Source organism: Eutrema salsugineum, unplaced genomic scaffold (genome assembly GCF_000478725.1).
Source record: "Eutrema salsugineum unplaced genomic scaffold, Eutsalg1_0 scaffold_3, whole genome shotgun sequence".
NCBI classification, from domain to species: Eukaryota; Viridiplantae; Streptophyta; class Magnoliopsida; order Brassicales; family Brassicaceae; genus Eutrema; species Eutrema salsugineum.
Window position 1 is genome coordinate 5,865,372 of NW_006256756.1, and position 24,940 is coordinate 5,890,311.

A 24,940-nucleotide genomic window follows, 5' to 3' on the forward strand; every position below is an offset into this window, starting at 1 on the left:
TTTGATCTGTTCACGATTTGCCTTAACTTCAACTGTCGTTGGCTAAGGACAAATCGCTCACCAATGTTTATTCTAGCAACCTATTATACTTTTGATGAACAGATTAACCTAAAATCGCAGATTGAGTGATCAATTCAACCTAAGCATTAAGTCTAACAATGGTGAAGACAATAGATATCAAGCCCTATTTGCATCTAATCCTCTAACTCATGAAATCCTTTGAACGCTTTAATCTAGCTAAGAGATCTACTCAGACATGGAGAAAAGAAACACAGAAACAGATGGAAAGGAATTCATGAATTAAAATCGCAGAAGAGATAATAGGGTTCAGAATTCTTCTCAAAGTGTAGCAGATTTCTTCTCCCAAAAGCTTACAAGTAAAAACTCTATGGTTCAGGAAATTGTAAAAAGAAAGCGTAGAAGTAAAAATAGGCGGCTTGGACTCCTTTTATTCCTTTCACGCGGCTTGAGATTAGGTAAAGATGTTTTCCTTATTTTTCTCCCGTCTGGAGCAGGTGCTCCACGAAGGGTCCAAACCGGGAGCAGGTGCTCCGGGGATGATTTCTCCAAAAACGTGTGAAATAGCTCCTTATTGCTCAAATTCATCTCTTTTTGCTCCAATGCCTCCTAAACACTCCAATCCTTTGATAAGGCCTCTAAGTCACCTGAAACTTCCTGAAAAGACTCCAAAAACTCCTAAAACAATCAGTAAACACAAGTTAGAATGAGTCAAAATCTCCACTCATCAACTCCCCCGAACTTGAATCATTGTTTGTCCTCAAACAAACTCAAATTCAACTCCAAAAGAATGACTGGATAAAGCTGGGAACTCGCAAAACTCAAAAGACCGTAAACCTGACCAAGGCATGTGACAATCTGCTGCAAAATCAATCAAAAATCTAACCTCCATGTACTTCTCCGTAGACGCTGCAGCTTTCCAGATTAGTCCCTCAATTTCATAACATCATCCATGTCCCATCATCGCTGAGTCTCATCGATAAAACCAGTGCTAAGGACCTTCTAGACTCGTTCCCATACTTATACCTCACAAATTGACCATACTACACAAAAGTACCTTTCCTCTCCCCCGAACTTATTCACTTTTCAAGCTGTTTCGTTTTTTTTTTTTTTTTTCGGCACATATAACAAGGTTCAAAGACGCGAGTATTGATGGTGGTTGCCACCGAATCCCCGGTTTGTCCCCTCATCATATATCAAAGGTGTAGGCGAATAATGGGGTCACAGGAAATTTTCCTACCCCTCGCTTCCATCCCTTGTGTGATCATTCCACTTTAGAAGTAAAATAATGGGATCCTTGGAAATTTTCCTAACCCTTTACTTCTAAAAGAAAATCATTTCAATCTTTTCTGCCTTTTGATCATTTTTTTTTAGAAACAGCCTGAAACAATGCTTAGAACATAAGAGAGGAATACCAAATCTATCACACAGGTCTTTATTTGTCAGGTAAGAATGAGGAGTCAAGCCCTATGAGCACTAACCTGATCGATGAGGAAAATAAAGAGCTGAAAGATTAGCTCAGGTTCATTGGATGTGTCAAGAATTTTGGGCTCCTCTAGTCTACTGCTTTGTCTTTGGGTTTTCCATTAGTCGATCTAGATGATTCTGCAGCAATAATCACTAGAAGAAGATGGTCAAGATTCACAAATGATCTGAAATCATCATAGAATTGGTCCTAATTCCCACGAGCTTTGACTTGACTCATATAACAAACTGACTCAAAGAAACAAAATAACTCAAAGAAACAAACTAAAACTGACTCAAGAAAAACACAAGAAAATGCAAAAGATGACAAGATCCTCCCCCGAACTTATTATACACCGTCCCTGGTGTACAAATAGGAGCAGAGAAAAATCCTGTCGAAACAAATAAAAGAAAAGAAACCAAGGCGGATAATACAATGGTGGTAGAGAGATGTTACTAGCGGTCAGTGAGTAGTGGTGTCCTCCGGGCTCTCACTACCAGATCCACCAGTGCGACGTCTGCGTCTCGGGTGCCTCTCCGGAGAACTGGCTGCGGTCGCTGTGCTGCTACGACATCCACTGGTAAGCATCTGCAACAACCTCTTCATGAGGCTGTTGTTCTTCTTTGTAGACGCGACCATCCACCTCCGAAACTCTGCATCATCAGGATCATCAGAGATAGGAGCCAAATCGAACTCACCAGCATCAGCTGAAACGTAGTCAGGCAGCTCCTCATCTCCCTGCGGTGAATGGGGATAGCGTGAAGAACTGGCGCGAGCAGGTGCTCCGGAACTCGAAGCAGGTGCTCCAGAATTCGGAGCGGGTGCTCCGTCGTGTGCTGCATCAGCTAAAAGTGGCACCTCCATCAGGAAACGCAGGTTAGCTGCAGTGTTTAGTGCAGTCATGGCAGGATTTGGGAGAGGCGTGCGCTGTGCAACTCCGTAAGCATCTTTGTAGCTGTAGGTGTTCTCATCGCATAGAAAACCTGAAGTCAGCAGATGGGCTGTGTCCATCTTCCTTCGGCTCACATCTTTTGTCGCATACCGAAGAGGAATATGAGCAAAAGTGAAAAGCGCTGTGAGGAGACTCCCAATGTAAATGACCTGCGAACTCCCAAAAGGTTTGGTCCTCACTGCGCATATGGTTTGCGCCAGCTGAACTCCAAAGTTGATATTGTGCTCGACCGGGACGCTGACGCTGTAAGAGTCTGCAACCAAATCACCACAACCAAAGTAAAGCAACATCAAAACATCCAGCGCTACCTTATTCCCAGAATCACGGTTGAACAGCATGTTGTTGAAGATTTTCGCACAGATGCGAACAGCTGGGTGGCGAATGACTGTGATATGTCTATATTTTACATCATTTAGAGTGCATTTTAGAGTCCTCATTATGTGTTTTCCCCATGAAAATTGAGTCTTTAGGCATGAAAATAGGATTTAGGGCTTGCATTAGGTCCCAAAGAGTTTTGCATGTTTTGAAGTCTTTATCAGGTGCTTGGGGAGTCATTTGGAGCCTAAGAAGAGGAGCAGAGAAGAAGACGGTGAAGAAAAGGGTCAAAAATGGTGAAAACCGCTTGGAGGAATTTCTCGGCCAAATCGCTTACCGGACGGCAAGAAACCTCGGCCAAAATCCTTACCGATCGTTCAACCTCGACCAAAAAGCTTACCGACCGCTCAGCACCGACCAAAGTCCGTACCGATCGACCAAAGTCAGCCTGGGTCGAAGATCAGGTGTAAATACCGCGGGTTGAGTTTTTGGCCGAGGCGAAGGAATTTTTACGACCAAAAAGCTTACCGCGGTACACAGCCCTCGGCCATTTTCCTTACCGCGGGAAGCTTTTCTCGACCAAAATTTGTCCTTGTCCGTGCGTTTCAAAGATCAGCAATCCCGGGAACCATCCGGTCCGAACCAGTTGGCGGGGTCTTCAGCAAAGTTGGAGATAATCAAACAAAGATCCCAGAACAGTTGGAATCATCCAATTCGGACCAGTGGGGAGAAAGATACAGCTTCCGGAAGATGCACCAACATTACGCGCATCCGAGAACCGAACGGTGGAGTACAAAGATCACGGCGGACGGAACCTTTCCGGACCGAACCAGCTTGCCCGGTCTTCATCAAAGTTTGAGAGCTTTGAAATACCTTTTCAGAACGGTTGGGATCGCTAAATTCGGACGAGTGGTTTGAAAGATAAAGTCTCCGGAGTTCACACCGGTCCAAACAGCTTATTTCCCGGTGATTCCAATGCAGTTCAAAGATGTGAAATCCAGGAAGCCTTCCACTTCCCAAGCTCCGACGGTTTCTTCACCAAAGTTCGAGTTTATTGAGTCACCTTGACTATGAAACTGGTCTCAGAGCATTCGGAGTCGTGGGTCGAAAGTTACTGCCGCCGGAAGGCGACATGGTCGATACGGGCCCAAATATGTTGCGATACGCGCTAAGTGTTTCTTCAGGGCTCGGCATCATCACCTCGACATCAGCCAAGTCAAGGCTCATATTTTGGAAGTATCCTGAGCTAGGCCTCGTATAGATACCTCGGCACGTTGGGATCAAGGCATGCACACGTAAGAAAGGAGCTGGAAACGACTAAGTGTTGAACATGCACCTCGGTGTAGCGACCTCGGCGTGCATGCCGGACCCTATTCTCCCGAACCCCTCGACGTCCAAGCGCCTCGGCATTTTATCCCGAGGTCCATTGTCACAAGCCCAGAATCAAGAACAAAGCTGCTCAAAAACACACACGTGAAGATGGATCAAAGACTAGGGTTCATGCATGTTCTTGCCGTGTTCTTCACAAGATCTTCATTTGGATCTGGACTCACGTGCGCTCCTCGACATGAAGACCTCGGCTTCACTCTCCGACACACCGTGGCACTCACCCATCAGCCCAAGAACGCGGTTCAGTACCCAGTTTGTTCCGGGCTGACCCGCGACACTTTACCTTTGCTATATATACATTTTGAGACTAAAAACCTAATCACCTTATCTCTTATCTGTTTTTAGCTTTAAGAACTTGCCTCTTTGGTGAAACTTGATGATTCTAATCCGATATCTCGCTTTTGCATGAGAAATCTTGTTCTTTCTTTATTTCTTTGATCATCTAACATTAAACTCCTCATCATGACCAGCTACACGTCTTGCAAAGGACTTAGTGAGCTCGTTATGATTAGTGAGTAGTCGTTTAAGCGGCTTTAGACGAGTAGATTAGGGTGCTTTCAAGGTAGATTAGTGGGTTTAGGTGTCTAGTCTTGCATGTTTCATTCTTTAACCGACGAGATCTCTAGGCTGGATCCAAGCACATCACTTGAGGTTCAGATCTGAGACATATCTCGCATCAAAAGTGTTCGTAGAAATGTCTGAACCACTCGGTTATGGGTTTAAGAGTCTTTCATCACGAGAGTGATAGTTCGTTCTCTTAAATGACATTTTTGAACTGATTCTTATTGCTGATTGATTCGATGCTTCTCAAAAGACATTTTTGGTATGAAGGAGGATCAGTTTAGATGCTTAATACTTTCATGAGAAGATTAACATGCCTTGAGTTCAAAGTTAAATGAAACTGCTTGATGTTTTGATACATTAACCAACTAGTTGAACTTGGAAGCATCCGAGTCAAGTATCTCGTCTAAAGTTCCTTGCTTTATTACATATTATCATCATCTGAATCGTTCAGTTATTATTTGCATCCTGTCTCTGTTTAGATCTAATCATTTGCTTTACCTTTCATGCTTAATCGTTTGTTACTTAGCTTAGTTCAAAACCTTCACCTTTTGTCTTGACTTAAATGAACAAACATCATAGTCTAGTGTCTCGTTGACTTGTCTGGATTGATACCTCTTTGTGCTACTTCGACAAAGGGGATTGATAGCCCTGGGACATAAAATGACCTATCTATCAATTGGCGCCGTTGCCAACTTGTCGGAGCATTAGTCTTTTGTTTGTTCTTGAGTTCAAGATTTTACCTTTCTTTGTTTTACTCACTTCTTTGCAAGTTCTTGTGTTGCTTTCAGGTGCATGAAAACCAGGTCTCGGAGCACAGAACCGCCTCTACCGTACGACGACAACATCAACCGGATTGAGAGGCGAGCTCGCGAGAGGGAACGGCATTTTGAACGACTTGGAATGGCAGAACAGCAAAGGATCGAGCAACAGGCTCACGTCGTCGAACACCAGGCTCATGCTAATCAGGCGCAGGCAGGCAGGAATGAACAACAAGCTTATGTTAACCAACAACATGCTCAGAGGAACGAAAGGCTTGCTCAGCAAAACCAACAACAAGCTAATAGAAACGAGCAACAAGCCCACCATGTTCATCCGCCACCGCCACAAGCTCAGAGACAACCTCCTCCGGTCTTTGTTGGAGAGAACGACCGAGCTAATGCGCACCAATACCGAGCTGGGATTCAAGCTCCACCGGTTCAAAACAACAACTTTGAAGTTAAAGCTTCCCTACTCAACATGGTGCAGAACTCAAAGTTCCACGGTCTAGCCGGAGAAGACCCTCTTGAGCATCTAGATCAGTTTGATCGGGTTTGCGACCTAACTAAGATCAATGGTGTCTCGGAAGATAGCTTCAAGCTACGCTTGTTCCCATTCAGCCTCGGTGATAAAGCTCACCAGTGGGAAAAGAACCTCCCGAGGGGTTCTATACAAACCTGGGAGCAGTGTAAACTGGCGTTCTTATCAAAGTTCTTTTCCACATCACGCACGGCTAAGCTCAGAAACCAAATCTCAAGCTTCACGCAGCACAACAACGAGAGCTTTAGCGAAGCTTGGGAACGGTTTAGAAGCTATACTAACCAATGCCCACACCACGGCTTCTCAGAGGCATCCCTCTTGAGTACTTTATACCGAGGTGCACTCCCCAAGATCAGAAACCAACTCGATACAGCTTCAAATGGAAATTTTCTTGGGAAGGAGATCAATGCGGCAATGGAACTAGTCGAGAACCTAGCCATGTCTAATGATACTTATGGCGACGACTTTGATAGAGCAAACCGTACAGAGGGCTCTGGTGAAGAACAGCGTATGAAAAAGGATATCAGAGAGCTTCAGAGCAAGCTTGACAAAGTTCTGATGGCGACACAAAAGCCAATACACTTTGTAGGCGAGTTTGATGAGCAAGGGCCAAGTTTTGATAATGTAAACGAAGATGGTCTAACTCAAGAGGAGCTGAACTACATAGGGAACCAGCAGAGGTATCAACGGTTCAACAACTACAACAGTAACCCAAACCTCTCATACAGAAACCCAAATGTAGCTAACCCTCACGATCAAATCTACCCTGCTCCGCAACAACAACAAAGCTACGCTCAAAAGGCTCCTTATCAGAATACCTTCCAGCCCAATCAACAGTTTAGTGGGCAACAGCACGGCTACACTCAACAAAATCAAGCAGCTCAGGGTAACAACTTCACCAGCCAACCGCAGCATCACAAGTTTCCACCAGGGTTCAATCCGCAGCCGATGGGTCCTCAGCGACAGCATCAGGGAACGGGTCAGAATCAGATGGGAAACGACGTCTGTGGGATATTACAGCAACTGTTACAGGGTCAACAGAGAGTTGAGAGCCAGCACGCGACAATGCAGCAAGATATCAGAATGCTTAAGCAGAATCAAGCCTCTACATCATCCCGAGGCCCGGCTTTACCAGGTAAACCGGAGCCAAACCCCAAGGAGTATGTGAACGCCATTACATTGAGAAGTGGTAAAGAACTACAAGCTCCAACGCCTAAAACTCCGCTCATTGAGGCCAATGAGCAATCAGAGGGGGAGGCAGCCTCAGGTGATGCGTGTAAAGAAGCGGATTTTGAGAAAGAACCGATCAAGGACAAAGGAAAAGAGGTGGAAAAGACAACTGAGCTTGAAAAGCCATACGTTCCACCACCACCTTACCAACCCAAGATACCGTTCCCAGGGCGTTTCAAGAAGAAAATCTTAGACAAAGCCAAAGCGGTCTTTGAGAAACACTTGGAGAACACGCAACTCACCTTACCCATTATAGATGCTTTCTTAGCTATACCACAGCTCGGGAAGTTTCTAAAAGATGCGATCCTCAACAAGACAAAGGAGCTCCAGGGTATGGTAATACTGAGCCATGAATGCAGCGCCATAATACAAAGGAGGTCTATACCAAGGAAGCTATCCGATCCGGGCAGCTTTACCTTACCGTGTGCTTTAAGTCACTTGAAGTTCTCAAACTGCTTGTGTGATCTAGGAGCTTCTGTGAGCTTAATGCCATACACGGTGGCGAAGAGATTGGGATACAAAAGTTACAAGCCGGCCAAGATCTCTCTTATACTAGCTGATAGATCGGTTCGCTTACCGGTGGGTTTGCTTGAGGATTTGCCTTTGAGGATCGGTGAGATAGAAATCCCCACGGACTTCATAGTTCTTGAGATGGACGAGGAACCATTGGACCCTATCATCTTGGGCCGACCGTTCCTAGCGACCGCAGGAGCCATTATAGATGTGAGAGGAGGAATGATTGAACTACACATCGGTTCCGAGCATATGAAGTTCAATGTGAAAGAGATGATGAAGAAACCGACTATTGGAGGTCAGGTTTTCTATGTGGAAGTGATGGAGGAGCTAGCTGATGAGCTCCTGGAAGAGTTGAACGCAGAGGATCCGTTACAAGTGGTCCTTACACGTGAACAAAGCGAGCACGGGTACTTGAACGAGGAAAGCGAGGTGTACAAGCAACTTTTGGACCAACCGAAGGAACTTGGAGCTGAGGCTAGGTTCTTGGAGCTCAGAAAGAGTGGCCTCGACATTTTAGACAGCGAGGGGTCCATGGAAACAGAGGAGACACCTCGGGATATCATGGCCGTGGCAACTCATATCAAGGACGATGGTAATCCGCGCGAGAACAAGGAAAAGGCCGAGGAAGCTGTTCCGGGCCAATGTAGCTTTGATACCGATTGGAATGAGGCAGACGCTCCACCTGTTGAGCTCAAGCCTCTACCAACAGGGCTCAGGTATGCGTTCTTAGGCTTGAACTCCACTTTCCCTGTGATCATAAACGATAGTTTGCTTGAACATGAAGAACGTGCATTGCTTAATGAAATCAAGAAATTCAGGAGAGCAATAGGGTATTCCTTGGCCGACATAAGAGGAATCTCTCCTGATGTATGCACTCACCGGATCCACCTGGAGGACCAAGCCATGTCCTCTATTGAGCACCAACGTCGCCTTAACCCGAACCTCAAAGAGGTGGTTAAGAAGGAGATACTAAAGCTCCTTGAGGCAGGGATCATATATCCAATCTCTGACTCTCGGTGGGTATCCCCTGTGCACGTTGTGCCCAAGAAAGGTGGTATCACGGTGGTAAAAAATGATAAGGATGAACTCATAGCCCAAAGAACTATAACCGGCCATCGCATGTGCATTGACTATAGGAAATTGAATTCCGCATCAAGAAAAGATCATTTCCCTTTACCATTCATTGATCAAATGCTTGAACGATTAGCCAATCATCCTTACTTCTGTTTTCTCGATGGATACTCTGGATTCTTCCAAATACCAATAGATCCAAGAGACCAAGAGAAAACGACATTCACTTGCCCTTATGGCACTTATGCTTATAGGAGAATGCCTTTCGGTTTGTGTAATGCACCGGCCACTTTTCAAAGATGCATGATGCACATTTTCTCTGATCTAATTGAAGAGAAAGTTGAGGTGTTTATGGATGATTTCTCCGTATACTTCCTCTTTCTCCGAATGTCTTGCTAATCTTTCTCAGGTTCTAAAGAGATGTGAGGAGCATAGGCTTGTATTGAACTGGGAGAAGTGTCATTTCATGGTACAAGAAGGCATTGTCTTGGGGCACAAGGTATCAGAGAAGGGAATTGAGGTGGACAAGGCCAAAATCGAGGTAATGGTGAACCTACAAGCTCCGAATTCTGTAAAAGGGATAAGAAGCTTTCTTGGGCACGCTGGGTTCTATAGGCGGTTCATTAAGGATTTCTCCAAGATAGCTAGGCCTTTAACTAGGCTATTGTGCAAAGAGGTGGAGTTTATCTTTGATGAAGAGTGTGAGGAAGCGTTTAAGAGGATCAAGGAGGCTTTGATCAGTGCACCAATTGTACAAGCTCCCGAATGGTCTTTACCTTTCGAAGTGATGACTGATGCATCTGACTATGCCGTGGGAGCTGTCTTGGGGCAGAAGAAAGATAAGAAACTCCATGTGATTTATTATGCCAGCCGCACCTTGGACTCAGCTCAAGAAAAGTATGCAACCACCGAGAAGGAAATGCTTGCCATTGTGTTTGCATTTGACAAATTCAGGAGTTATCTAGTGGGATCAAAGGTCACGGTCTACACTGATCACGCGGCCTTGAGGTACTTGATGTCTAAGAAAGACGCTAAGCCGAGGCTTTTGAAATGGGTCCTATTGCTCCAAGAGTTCGACATGGAGATACTTGACAAGAAAGGCATAGAAATGGGGCCGCAGATCATCTCTCAAGGCTGAGGATTGAAGAAAAGGTCCCCATAGACGATGCTTTACCTGAGGAACATCTCATGCTGGTACGGTCTTACTTAGAGGTGGAAGAGGCCAATACAATCAAAGAAAGAAGCCTCCCATGGTTCGCGGATCTTGTGAACTACCTATCTTGCGGTTTAGAGCCACCGGATCTTGATGCCTATCAGAGGAAAAAGTTCTTTAGAGATGTGATGAGATATCATTGGGATGAGCCGTATCTTTACGTGCTTAACAAGGACCATCTCTATAGGCGATGCTTGGCCGAAGAAGAGATCCATCCGGTGCTACAAGAATGCCACGGTTCAGCGTACGGTGGTCACCTAGGTGCATTCAAGACGGTTGCCAAAGTTTTGCAAAGCGGCTTCTGGTGGCCGACTATGTTCAAAGACGCTCAAGATGTGGTATCGAGATGCGAGGCTTGTCAAAGGCACGGTAACATATCCAAGAGGAATGAGATGCCCCAAAACCCAATCTTTGAGGTCGAGGTCTTCGACTGTTGGGGCATTGACTTCATGGGTCCCTTTGTGAGTTCATACGGAAATCAGTACATCCTTGTCGCGGTGGACTATGTGAGTAAGTGGGTCGAGGCTGTTGCATCCCCAACTAACGATTCAAAAGTGGTGGTAAAGCTTTTCAAAAGTATCATTTTCCCACGGTTTGGAGTTCCAAGAGTAGTAATCAGTGATGGGGGAAGCCACTTTATCAATAAGACTCTTGAGAGTCTTTTAAGGAAGCATGGAGTAAAGCACAAGGTGGCCACACCTTATCATCCGCAGACTAGTGGTCAAGTGGAGGTCTCTAACCGACAGATAAAGGCTATTTTAGAAAGAACCGTGAGCTCATCTAGGAAGGATTGGAGCAAGAAACTTGATGATGCTTTGTGGGCTTACAGAACCGCGTACAAGACCCCCATTGGAACCTCACCGTTTAACTTGCTCTATGGGAAAAGCTGTCATCTACCGGTTGAGTTGGAATACAAAGCATTGTGGGCAGTGAAACTTCTGAACTTTGACATCAAGACTGCACAAGAGAAGAGGGTTTTACAGCTTCATGAGCTTGAGGAAATCCGGTTAGATGCTTTTGAGAGCTCTAAGATCTACAAAGAAAGGACTAAAGCGCTTCATGACAAGAAGATACACAAGAGAGAGTTCAAAGAAGGGAACCAAGTTCTGTTGTTTAACTCGAGGCTTAAGCTGTTCCCTGGGAAGCTGAGATCCAGATGGTCCGGTCCATTCAAAATTCTTGAAGTAAGACCTTATGGAGCGGTTGTTCTAAAAGGAAAAGATGGACAAGGCTTTGTGGTAAACGGTCAGAGGGTAAAGCACTACCTGGCATCAGAAACAAGAGAGAGAGCTACCTCAGTTCCTCTTCTTGAACCAGAATCAGCCTGAAAAGGTATGAAAAGTCAAACTTAGTGACGTTAAACAAAGTGCTCTTGGGAGACACCCCAAGCCTATCCTTGTACATATTTCGCTTTTCATCTTCTTTTTCTTTTTACTTGAAGCTTTTTGAAGGGTTTGTTAAGTGTTTCAGGAGTTAGATGGTGAATCTTGATGATGAGAGTAAGAAAAAGCTTGAAAATGACACGGCCTGATGAATTAAGTCCTAGAGTGTACGTAGCCTCGGTATCGACCCTTGGTATATACATACCGCGGTCACCGTTTACCGAGTAAAGCCTGAGAACCTCGGCTAGACTCCTCGACTCGATTTCATCATAGCCGTGTCCGAGAAGTGTCACAGTGAAATGACTAAGTGTGGGGGAAGGCCACGGTGTAAACACCTCGGTATAACTATACCGAGGAGCAAAGTTCACTTCAAACGGTCTAAAACCTCGATCGAGGCCGCGACCAGTTTACACCAAGGCCAGACCGTTTAAACCCCCAGCACCAAGTGTTCTCTGTTAATACAAGTGACCTCGGCATGATACCCTCGTGGTGGAGCACACCGAGGTGCCCAGTTTCAAGAACGATCAAAAACATAAACACTTGGGACACTTGAGTCAAAGAAGAAGGTTTGCACGGACTAAGGAAAAGATTTGAAGGCCGCGGGGAAATTCTTGTTAACTTAAACTTAGCCCACTCGGCTTAGTGCCCTCGAGGTAGAACAAGTCGAGGCCGCTCAAGAGAACACGAGAAAAACCACTCTAGTCCGTACGGCTCACGTCATTCCAAAGTCGCGCCATTTGAAAGCCTTTGCGCGGTAATTTGAATTTAAACGCCCGGTCAAAGCTGTTTTGGCGCGGGTCAACGGTCGCAGCTGGAGGAGAAGGGGGGACCAGTCCCACTACAGTCCAAGCGCCAGCTGGAAAGCGCGACACCACCCATACCAGCCTCCATCCCGAGCCAAAACCGAGAGTTCGCCTTCTTCTCTCTTTTCTCTGCATTTCAAGAACATATCTCTCTCATTTCTCATCCATTTCTTGTGATTCCAAGCGTTCTAGACTCGCTAGGGTGTTGTCTATTCATCATAAGCATTCCACTAAACTTGAATCTTGGATTCCCAAAGGTATTTGCTTCTTAAAGAACTCATTTTTTTTCCTTCATTCTTTGCGAGCTTTTAAGTTTGTAAAATGTGGAATCGATTCTTTTAGAACATATCGACCTCCGGGAATAATTTTAAAAATTCCATCAGGATAGACAACACAAGAAAAACCGGTTTTTGTTCTGAAAATCACTTGTTCTTGAGTTTTCAAAATTCTTGAGAAAATGCGCTTGGAATCGGTCTTAATGATGATTTGTGTACTTGAGCTGAAGTGTCTTGATAACTTGTCTCTAATCGGTTGTTCTGGCTTGTTCTTACTTCTCTCTTTGATGTATGACAAAGCTATAACTATGATCTTGTTAGAGAAAAGCTCTGTCTTTGCTATCTTCAGAAACCTGTGCTTGTCGTTGTACTTGATTCTAACGGTTTCTTTGAGGATCTGTCTTGCAGATGACCGGCGACCGAGCTGTTCCCACTCATGAGACGAACAAAAATGAGGTCCAGAGGAGGAGCACGAAAGGGAAAGCCGTGGCCGTAGCACGCAATGGTGGAACAAGCAAGAAACCCTCCGTGAGATCCGATGGTGAGCCAGCCGCCAAGCGAGCAAGGAACGCCGAGCTCACTCTGGTTCCAACCCTTGAACCAAAAAGGAATGGGGAGCAGGCAGCCACTGAGATCGATGGTGATGAGCTGAGAGCCATAGTTCCCCATGTACCCGACCATGCCAAGAAAGCCAAGAAGGAACCAAAGACCGAGCTCGAGGAAGAACATTTCCCGACTACTGAGGAGTACTTGGACCACTTTAACTCTATACGAGTAGCTCAAGGTCGGTTCCCTGATATGGAGCTGTTGAAGAAGCTTGAGATACTCGATGATGTTACACTCATCTTTCAAAACATGGGCTTGGCCGAATTCTTCATGATGAGCGATGTTGCTTACGAGGGGATCACACAACAGTTTCTTGCCACTTTGGAGGTTGTCATCTACTCCAAGAGAGATCCCAAGCGTCTACATGGCAAAGGATTCGGACACATAGAGTTTGACATAGAAGGCGTGCACTACAAGGTCAGTTTCAAGGAGCTTGATGAGATATTTGGATTTGAAAGGAATGGAAGCTCGCTTGACAAGTTTGTGTACCCTCGTGATGAGTTGGCCGCGTTGTGGGAAACAATATCTTTTGGGCCTTACTTGGGAGGCAAAAGCAAGACAAGCTGCATCAGGAACCCTGCAATCAGATACACCAACCGGGTCCTGGCCTCTACGTTCTTCTCTACATACAACCCAGGTGTCATTCACACGGCAGAGCTTGAATTGTTAGGACTTGGACTTAAGCCGCTCATCACTCAAATGAAGAACAAAAAGGAGTACCAAGGGCCAATGCATGCACCGTCTTTAGGAGCATTCTTTGCGATCCAAATGCTCACCTATAGACACAATGTGTGGTGTGACCGGAAGAAAAAGGGAGCAAGGAGGCTTCAGAACGGATGGATTGTCACTACAATTTTGAGAGCTCAAGGGTTCATATTCCCTGATTCACCATCAAGGCCGAATCTCATTGATGAGCAATACCTAAGTAAAAGCGGTTTCTTTGGAGGCAAGTCAGGGGATAGATGGGTTTACAACTTCACGCTGATGCACAGGGACGGTACACAAGTTCTACTGCCTAACCGAGGCCTCACCATGCTTGATAAGCAGTGTAACATCTCCTTCTATGTCCTCAAGGATCAGTTGTACAACCCCTCTCTCGGCCCACCAATGCGCAAGTGCACCAAGGCCATACCTAACAAACCTCAAAACGAGAACGGCCCGGCCGGATGTGAGAATGAAGAAGAACGGCACCCTGAGAGAAAGATGGGAGCAGGCCGATATCATTTTGATCCATACGTGTGGGGTGAGCCTGAATACCACACCAAGAAGCTGTATTTGCGAGTGAACACTCTCCAAAAGTGGTGTAAGTGGCAAGACAAGACCATTCATGCGTTGGTGGACTGTGTAAGGCACCTGAAGAAGAAGGTCAAGCAGCTGACACGGCCATCTTCTCCGGACATGAACTCGGGGACCTCAACCGCACCAGTTACACAGGAGGAGGTTGGGGAAAGCTCAAACGCAAGGAACCCGGAGTTTCCACCAGGCAAAGAGGATTGGATCAACCCTGCCTTGGCATTCTTACCTGAACCCTCGGATAGCAGCTCGCCACGTCAGTCCACACCCTCCTGCTCAACATCAAATCCCTCGTACTACTTGGGATCAGACCTCTCCGACTAAGGTATCGACTTCAAACCCTGTACATATGCATCTTGTGTATATCATTCTGCATTTGTTTAGTTCGTCTTTTTACTTCTCTCACACGCTTCTATAACACACGGGACTGTGTTGTTTAAGTGTGGGGGAGGAGCTTTGTGTTTTCTGATCTTGTTTTCTTTGTTCTTATTTGACTTTTGCATTCTTGAGTCTCATCTAGCTTTGTACATATGGTAAAACCGCATCATTCTAGTTGCATCTCGCATTTTAAGATCGAGTCTAAGTTGCATCATGTAGGATTGCATCAGTGCAAGGAGCAATGATAGATTTTTTCCTAGAGAGTAAATCACTCGAGAACTTGAACTAAATATGCTTGTGAAACTCATTCTGTGCTTGTAAAGCTTGAAACGATTTGAATCTGAGAAGCAAGTCTAAATTACACTCAACTCTAACTAAGTGATAACCCTGAACTTGAATTATAAATATCTTTTGATGCATTGCTTGAATTGGCTTGTGGATACCGATATACATACTTGAGCTAGAATCATTGTTTTTACCACCCTCTTTTCCCTTGCTCAAGTAGCTGAATCCGCATCATGGATCAGTTCCCTCACCTTGAACCCAACTTTCTTTTCGAGCCAATGTTTGTGTGTGAATTGTAAGGCCACCTTGGACCGAACTTAGCAGAAAGTGTTAGGTTTAGAGCGACAAGGGCATGTCTCATTGAGTGCTACGTTCCAACATCAAGGAACTGAGAGTATTGGCAAGAAATAAGTGTGGGGGAAAAGATCTATTGGTGAGTGGAAAAAGGTGAGCTGAGAGAAAAGAGAGAATGGAGATAGCTAGGGGAATGAAAGAAAAAGAATCGAGTCTTGAATTTGAAAAGAAGAGCTCTGTTGTTCTAAAAAGAAAAGTATAGTCTTTGAAATGAAAAGAAGACAAAAAGGCTCAAGTGTTCTAGAAAGAAAAGAAAAGAGCTGTTTGAATAAGTAAACACCAAAGGCTTGAAAATCAAAACAAAAGTGAGTCCCCTAGTGAAAAAGAAAGCGATTGAGAGAGTGAGGATCTTGAGAGGGTGAGCAAGTAAGAAAAGCTTTGAGTGGAGTGTGGGGTGTGATGAGTCTTGCCCTTGTATGCATCGGTTGCTTTTTACCTTTAGCATTCTGCCAAAGTTTGGTCGTTCATTGAGTGATCCCATTGTTGCATTACACCCGCTTGAATATTGATGAGATCATTTTTATCTCATGACCTTACCCTAGCCAAGCCAGCCTATTTGAACATTGCATCATTTGATTCACCGGTTACGAGCTTAATGAATGTGAAAGAGTTGAATGTGATAATGACTTGTGGAGATTCTGTGCTTTAATTATAGAATATCTGAGTATGGCTTTACGTTGCATATTTGAGCATGAATCCGAGTTCTCCTTGTGATCACTTCTTTCTAAAAAGGAAATATGAGCTCCATCTGCATTACAACCTCTTCTTCTCATTTGTTCTCTTCGCTTGAGGACAAGCAAAGGACAAGTGTGGGGGAGTTGATATGTCTATATTTTACATCATTTAGAGTGCATTTTAGAGTCCTCATTATGTGTTTTCCCCATGAAAATTGAGTCTTTAGGCATGAAAATAGGATTTAGGGCTTGCATTAGGTCCCAAAGAGTTTTGCATGTTTTGAAGTCTTTATCAGGTGCTTGGGGAGTCATTTGGAGCCTAAGAAGAGGAGCAGAGAAGAAGACGGTGAAGAAAAGGGTCAAAAATGGTGAAAACCGCTTGGAGGAATTTCTCGGCCAAATCGCTTACCGGACGGCAAGAAACCTCGGCCAAAATCCTTACCGATCGTTCAACCTCGACCAAAAAGCTTACCGATCGCTCAGCACCGACCAAAGTCCGTACCGATCGACCAAAGTCAGCCTGGGTCGAAGATCAGGTGTAAATACCGCGGGTTGAGTTTTTGGCCGAGGCGAAGGAATTTTTACGACCAAAAAGCTTACCGCGGTACACAGCCCTCGGCCATTTTCCTTACCGCGGGAAGCTTTTCTCGACCAAAATTTGTCCTTGTCCGTGCGTTTCAAAGATCAGCAATCCGGGGAACCATCCGGTCCGAACCAGTTGGCGGGGTCTTCAGCAAAGTTGGAGATAATCAAACAAAGATCCCATAACAGTTGGAATCATCCAATTCGGACCAGTGGGGAGAAAGATACAGCTTCCGGAAGATGCACCAACATTACGCGCATCCGAGAACCGAACGGTGGAGTACAAAGATCACGGCGGACGGAACCTTTCCGGACCGAACCAGCTTGCCCGGTCTTCATCAAAGTTTGAGAGCTTTGAAAGACCTTTTCAGAACGGTTGGGATCGCTAAATTCGGACGAGTGGTTTGAAAGATAAAGTCTCCGGAGTTCACACCGGTCCAAACAGCTTATTTCCCGGTGATTCCAATGCGGTTCAAAGATATGAAATCCAGGAAGCCTTCCACTTCCCAAGCTCCGACGGTTTCTTCACCAAAGTTCGAGTTTATTGAGTCACCTTGACTATGAAACTGGTCTCAGAGCATTCGGAGTCGTGGGTCGAAAGTTACTGCCGCCGGAAGGCGACATGGTCGATACGGGCCCAAATATGTTGCGATACGCGCTAAGTGTTTCTTCAGGGCTCGGCATCATCACCTCGACATCAGCCAAGTCAAGGCTCATATTTTGGAAGTATCCTGAGCTAGGCCTCGTATAGATACCTCGGCACGTTGGGATCAAGGCATGCACACGTAAGAAAGGAGCTGGAAACGACTAAGTGTTGAACATGCACCTCGGTGTAGCGACCTCGGCGTGCATGCCGGACCCTATTCTCCCGAACCCCTCGACGTCCAAGCGCCTCGGCATTTTATCCCGAGGTCCATTGTCACAAGCCCAGAATCAAGAACAAAGCTGCTCAAAAACACACACGTGAAGATGGATCAAAGACTAGGGTTCATGCATGTTCTTGCCGTGTTCTTCACGAGATCTTCATTTGGATCTGGACTCACGTGCGTTCCTCGACATGAAGACCTCGGCTTCACTCTCCGACACACCGTGGCACTCAGCCATCAGCCCAAGAACGCGGTTCAGTACCCGGTTTGTTCCGGGCTGACCCGCGACACTTTACCTTTGCTATATATACATTTTGAGACTAAAAACCTAATCACCTTATCTCTTATCTGTTTTTAGCTTTAAGAACTTGCCTCTTTGGTGAAACTTGATGATTCTAATCCGATATCTCGCTTTTGCATGAGAAATCTTGTTCTTTCTTTATTTCTTTGATCATCTAACATTAAACTCCTCATCATGACCAGCTACACGTCTTGCAAAGGACTTAGTGAGCTCGTTATGATTAGTGAGTAGTCGTTTAAGCGGCTTTAGACGAGTAGATTAGGGTGCTTTCAAGGTAGATTAGTGGGTTTAGGTGTCTAGTCTTGCATGTTTCATTCTTTAACCGACGAGATCTCTAGGCTGGATCCAAGCACATCACTTGAGGTTCAGATCTGAGACATATCTCGCATCAAAAGTGTTCGTAGAAATGTCTGAACCACTCGGTTATGGGTTTAAGAGTCTTTCATCACGAGAGTGATAGTTCGTTCTCTTAAATGACATTTTTGAACTGATTCTTATTGCTGATTGATTCGATGCTTCTCAAAAGACATTTTTGGTATGAAGGAGGATCAGTTTAGATGCTTAATACTTTCATGAGAAGATTAACATGCCTTGAGTTCAAAGTTAAATGAAACTGCTTGATGTTTTGATACATTAACCAACTAGTTGAACTTGGAAGCATCCGAGTCAAGTATCTCGTCTAAAGTTCCTTGCTTTATTACATATTATCATCATCTGAATCGTTCAGTTATTATTTGCATCCTGTCTCTGTTTAGATCTAATCATTTGCTTTACCTTTCATGCTTAATCGTTTGTTACTTAGCTTAGTTCAAAACCTTCACCTTTTGTCTTGACTTAAATGAACAAACATCATAGTCTAGTGTCTCGTTGACTTGTCTGGATTGATACCTCTTTGTGCTACTTCGACAAAGGGGATTGATAGCCCTGGGACATAAAATGACCTATCTATCAGACTGATACGCTTGCCGTGTTCGACTTGTAGTGGCCGGAGGCGATGGTTTGCCAAAATTGGTTGGCAACCTCGAACTTACTCGGGAAACGCAGCTCTTTATCCTCGTCATGAAACCCGTAAGCAGTGCAAAACGTTGCCATGTCGATGCTGTAGCGCTTCCCTTCAGCAAAGAAAGTGAAAGTCGCTTCATCGGCCATTGGCTTCGTCGGATTTGCGTACCGCAACTTTGCAGATGCGAGGCATTGGCGGACCAGATCAGGGTAGAGATCGTCGTCCTCGAAAGCGAGTTGCGTCAGCTTCGTGTTGCGCAGGATGATGCTCACCTCATTGAAGATTCCCAACCGTTTTAGTGTGTCTGTGCACATCACTAAGATTGGTTGCAGTTTGATGTTGAGCAGCTTGTTGTAATAGAACGAGTCCGTTTGGTCCCACAGCTCGTCCGAGTGTTCGGGTATCAACTCATCAGGCAACTCGATCAGTGTGTTTTCTTCGCGAGGCCATGGATACGTCGATGGGGTAGGTTTACTTCCCTCACCGTTCTTCTTCTTTCCCTTCTTCTTGAACATTGTTCTGGGAGGCATTCCTGGAACAACATTGAAGAAGAAAACAATTAAGCCCATAGAAAATCTCCAACCTAATTTTTCGAGCAGAGTTTTGCATGTGCGTATGTAGAACGGATAATCACATAGATGTAAACTGATGCTGCTCTAGAACCTCAACAACATGCGCATAAGTCGAAATCAACACACAGATAGAAGTAAGCACCCTTTTTAAAAATTTCGCCGAAATATTAAACAGGGAATTGCGAGTCATACCTTTGCTGGGTGTCGAAATTGGTTGCAGAAACGGAGAGAGGACGAAAAACCGATGAACTTAGACTCAAAAACGTTGAAATCGGTGAAGTTTTGAAAAATCTGGGATTTGAGCTCAAGTATCAAGTATGGCGAAAAAGAAAGGAGGAAGGAGGAGGTGTTTATGGGTCGCAAAACTCAAGTTTAAGAAACCAAGGGAAACTCAGGTAGGGTAAAATTCTGTGTAAAATAAATCTTTTGGTAAAATTTGCACACTAGCCCCTGCGTTCCCATTAAAACTCCAATTTTCCCAAAAACTTACCTGGAAGCGCCAAACACCCTGGCAGAGCAGGTGCTCCAAACTAGAGCAGGGTGCTCGTTCGTCAAATTCTACATGGTGAGCAACCAACCTAGCAGATGGAGCAGGTGCTCCGGTGGGTTGCTCCCTCCTTCTTCTTCTTTTCACCTCCATCGCTGAAAACCTCTCTACCTGCTTTATCTTTTTTTTTTTTTTTTTTTTTGAAAAGAAAGAACCTAAAAAACAAAGTTAGTAGCTAAGAATTGAAAGACACAAAGTTAGAGACTCTTACCGGTGGGTTGCCTCCCACCAAGCGCTTGTTTTAAGTCATTAGCTTGACTTGGAAAGCCATTTAGGCTTGAAGAGGATCGCTTAAGGTGACTGATTCACCTTCTGCGATATTTGGACCAGTAAGGTATGGTTTCAACCTCTGTCCATTGACAACAAACTCGCCTCTTTTAGTGTCCAGCAACACTACAGCTCCATATGGTCGAACTTCCTTGATGGTGAATGGTCCAGACCATCTTGATCTCAGCTTCCCTGGAAACAATTTCAATCTAGAGTTAAAGAGCAACACCTGATCGTTTGGTGCAAAGCTTCTGTTGAGGATTCTCCTGTCATGGAAAGCTTTTGTCCTCTCTTTGTAAATCTTCGAGTTTTCATAGGCCAGGTGCCTAATTTCCTCCAGCTCATGCAACTGCATTACTCTCCTCTCCTGAGCACTCTTTGCATCGAAATTCAGCAGCTTCACTGCCCAAGCAGCTTTGTACTCAAGTTCCACTGGAAGATGACATGCTTTTCCATACACCAAGTGGAATGGTGTAGTCCCCAAAGGTGTTTTGTAAGCTGTTCTGTATGCCCAAAGAGCATCATCAAGCTTCACTGCCCAATCCTTCCTTGTGGTGCTCACAGTCTTCTGCAGAATGTTCTTGATTTCCCTGTTGGAAACCTCAACTTACCCACTCGTCTGATGGATGGTATGGGGTCTACACCATTCTTCTTCAACAAGTTTTCAAAGACTTTGTTGATGAAGTGAGAGCCTCCATCGCTAATCACCACTCGCGGCACACCAAACCTGGGAAAAATGACAGATTTGAACATTTTTAAAACCACCTTTGCGTCATTTGTGGGACTAGCCAGAGCTTCCACCCACTTTGACACATAGTCAACTGCCACCAGAATATACTCATTCCCATAAGATGATGGAAAAGGTCTCATGAAGTCTATACCCCACACATCAAAAATCTCTACTTCCAAGATGAAATTCTGAGGCATCTCATTCCTCCTGCTGATGTTCCCTTGTCTCTGACATGTGTCACACCTGGAGATGAAACTCGCTGCATCTCGGAACATCGTCGGCCACCAATACCCAGCTTGGAGAATTTTCGACACAGTCTTGAAAGTGGCGAAGTGACCTGCATAAGAGGATCCATGGCAATGAAACAACACTCCTGGTATCTCCTCGTCAGCTACACATCTTCTGAAGATTCCATCAGAGCAATGCCTGTATAAATAAGGCTCATCCCAAAAGTAGTGCCTCACATCCTTCAGAAACTTCTTCTTTTTGTTTCCCACAAAACCTGCAGGTTCCTGCTCTGCAGCGAGGTAATTTGCAATCTTTCCAAACCATGGGAAACCAGAATGCCGATCTATGTCAACTTGGTTGCAAAAACTCGTCAGAGCAGGTGCTTCGGTGGGGAGCAGGTGCTCGTCGAACCCAGGATCTTCTATGGCGTAAACTTGTTCATCAGGAAGGCTGTCATTTAGTGGAATGTCATCATCTATCTTCAGCCTCGACAAGTGGTCTGCAACACCATTATCAATCCCTTTTTTGTCTTTAATCTCCAAATCAAACTCCTGCAGCAAAAGGATCCATCGAAGGAGCCTTGGCTTGGCATCCTTCTTCGTCAACAGGTATTTCAGAGCTGCATGGTCTGTGTGAACAACAACTTTCGACCCAACAAGGTAAGACCTGAACTTCTCAAAAGCATAAACCACTGCAAGAAGCTCCTTTTCAGTTGTGGCATATCTGCACTGAGCCTCGTCGAGTGTTCGACTAGCATAATAAATGACGTGGAGCCTCTTTTCTTTCCTCTGTCCCAGCACTGCTCCCACTGCATAATCGCTAGCATCGGTCATGACCTCAAAAGGTAGTTCCCAATCTGGTGGCTGGACAATAGGAGCGCTGACCAAAGCTCCTTTTATCCTGTGAAATGCCTCCAAACATGCATCATCAAACTCGAATTTCACATCCTTGCACAGCAGCTGCGTCAGGGGTCTGGCAATCTTCGAGAAATCTTTGATGAAGCGTCTGTAAAAACCTGCATGGCCCAGAAAACTACGAACCCCCTTGACTGATGTTGGTGGCTGCAGACTCATCATCACCTCGATCTTTGCCCTGTCCACCTCGATCCCTTTCTCTGAGGTTTTGTGTCCCAGCACGATCCCATCTCTCACCATGAAATGGCATTTCTCCCAGTTAAGCACCAGATGCTTCTCCTCACACCGCTGCAAGACCCTGCACAGATTAGACAAACAGACAGAAAAGGAGCTTCCATAGACAGAAAAATCGTCCATGAAAACTTCCATTATGTCTTCAATCAGGTCAGTGAAAATCGACATCATGCAGCGTTGGAATGTTGCTGGAGCATTACACAAGCCAAATGGCATTCTGCGATATGCAAAGGTGCCATAAGGACATGTGAATGTCGTCTTCTCCTGGTCATCCGGGTGGATTGGGATCTGAAAGAAACCTGAATAACCATCTAAGAAACAGTAATAAGGATGGTTAGCCAAGCGTTCAAGCATCTGATCGATAAATGGTAAAGGAAAATGATCTTTGCGAGTTGCAGCATTCAATTTCCTGTAATCTATGCACATTCGATGCCCAGTAACAGTTCTAGTTGGTATCAATTCATTCCTATCATTTTTTATCACAGTGATGCCACCTTTCTTAGGAACTACATGAACCGGACTAACCCAATTACTATCTGAAATTGCATAGATCACACCAGCTTCTAGAAGTTTCATTATCTCTTTCTTTACAACATCTTGTAGATTCGGGTTTAACCTCCTCTGATGTTCTACAGAAGTCATTGATTCATCTTCTAGATGTATTCTATGCATGCAAAGATCAGGAGAAATCCCTGGAATGTCATCTAGTGAATATCCTATAGCTTTCCTATACTTTCTAATTTCACAAAGAAGCAAGGCAATCTCTACATTGTTCAATTCAGAGTTCACTATCACAGGGAATGTCGAATTGGGTCCCAGAAACGCGTACCTGAGCCCCACAGGAAGGGGTTTGAGCTCAAGCTTCGGAGCTCTCGATTCGCTCCAAGGTCCATCAATCAAACCGTCGGGAGCAGGTGCTCCAGGATTTAGAGCAGGTGCTCCGTCGGCTTTTTCTGCAGGTGAGCTCTCCTTGCCTTCTAAGCTCATGTACGCCACCTGCCTTTGCATCCTCGTGCTTGCATTCAGCATTTTTGCAAACCCATCGGCTTCTTCACTCAAATACCCATGTTCTCCTTCAGCTTTGGTGAGTGCAACTTTGAGGGGATCGATGGCCAAAACCTCTTCAGCAACCTCTTCAGCAATGCCTGAACCATCATCTATGACAAATGTCTGTCCGTCCAGCATTGGTTTCTTGAAGAGTTTATTCATCTCAAATCGCACCACCATATCTCCCAGCTGGAGATCTATCACTCCTTCTTTCACATCTATGATTGCACCAGCTGTGCATAAGAAGGATCGACCCAATATCAAAGGATCCTTGGGTTCTTCATCAAGCTCCAGAACCACAAAATCTGCTGGAATGAGTGTATCACCTATCTGAACATGCAGATCCTCGAGTATACCAACAGGGAATTTGGTTGATCTATCAGCAAATACCAGCGAGATTTTCGTCGGTTTAAATCTGGTGTAACCCAATCGCTTGGCTACAGAGTAAGGCATCAGATTCACACTTGAACCCAGATCGCAGAGAGACCTTGCAAACAGTACATTCCCAATCCTGACTGAGAGAACAAACCTTCCTGGATCACTTCTCTTCTTCAGCACTTTGTTCTGAAGCACAGCACTGCACTCCTTCGAAACCATCATGACACTCTCTTCCTCAACAGCTTTCCCAGACACTAACCCCTTCATGTATCATTTAAGGGCTGGCATCATCTGAACAGCATCAGCTAGAGGGAGTTTTACAGTCAAATCCTTCAGCATCTCCCTGCACTTTGCATCCTCTAAGTCCTTGCGAGACTTCTTTGGTGGAACTGGGTAAGGTACCTTAGGCGTGTAAACTATTGCAGGAATGTTTGCTGGGGCAGGTGGCTGGAGCAGGTGCTCCCTCGTTGGCTCAGGGTGCTCCCTCGTCAAATCTACGTCTGGAGCAGGTGCTCCAGATTTTGGAGCAGGTGCTCCGATGGAGGAAGAGTGCTCCTTCGTCTTTTTTACGTCATGAGCTGGTTCCTCTTCTTGGAGCAGGTGCTCCACGTCCTTTTTCTTCCTCTTTTCTGAGACAGAGCTTGTTGGTGCAGCATGTAGAGTCTTCCCACTTTTAAGCTCAATAGCATTCACAAACTCGTTCCTGGGGTTTTCCCCTTTTCCAGGGAGAGTTCCAGGTGATCTCTTCACAGCTTCTGCAGTCTGAGCTACCTGAACATCCAGCTTCTTCACATGAGTCCACACAGCCTCATATTTGAGGAACTCGAAGAAGGCTGTAGACTTGTGAAAGGCAACTTCTGCTGATTTCCACCTTGAAATCGATTCTGATTAGTGATGAACTGCTTTCCTTGGAAGTTGCTGGAGAAGTTCTTCTGAAATCCTGACTGATTCTGCACTCCTTGCTGCGGATAGACCTGATCCTGAGGGTTCTCAACATTGTTGCTTCTGTAGGATAAATTCGGGTGGCTTCTGAAGTTGTTGAAACTGCGATTCTGCACATACCCTTGTCCATTCACGAAATTTACCTCCATCTAATCATTATTCTCTGCATCTACAAACTCTTGAGCAAGAGGTGCATCACCGACCTCATCAGCAAAATGCACAGATCTCTGGTTCTCTCTCAGCAGCAGAT

The 24,940-nt window shown here is 45.1% G+C and overlaps 1 non-coding gene across 1 annotated transcript; it reads right to left on the reverse strand.

Annotated features, from left to right (window-relative positions):
- Window positions 1-6,194: 6,194 nt before the first annotated feature.
- On the reverse strand, window positions 6,195-6,301 carry LOC112085556. Its single transcript, XR_002898859.1, has one exon. It is a non-coding gene; the product is annotated as a small nucleolar RNA R71 (small nucleolar RNA).
- Window positions 6,302-24,940: the final 18,639 nt, after the last annotated feature.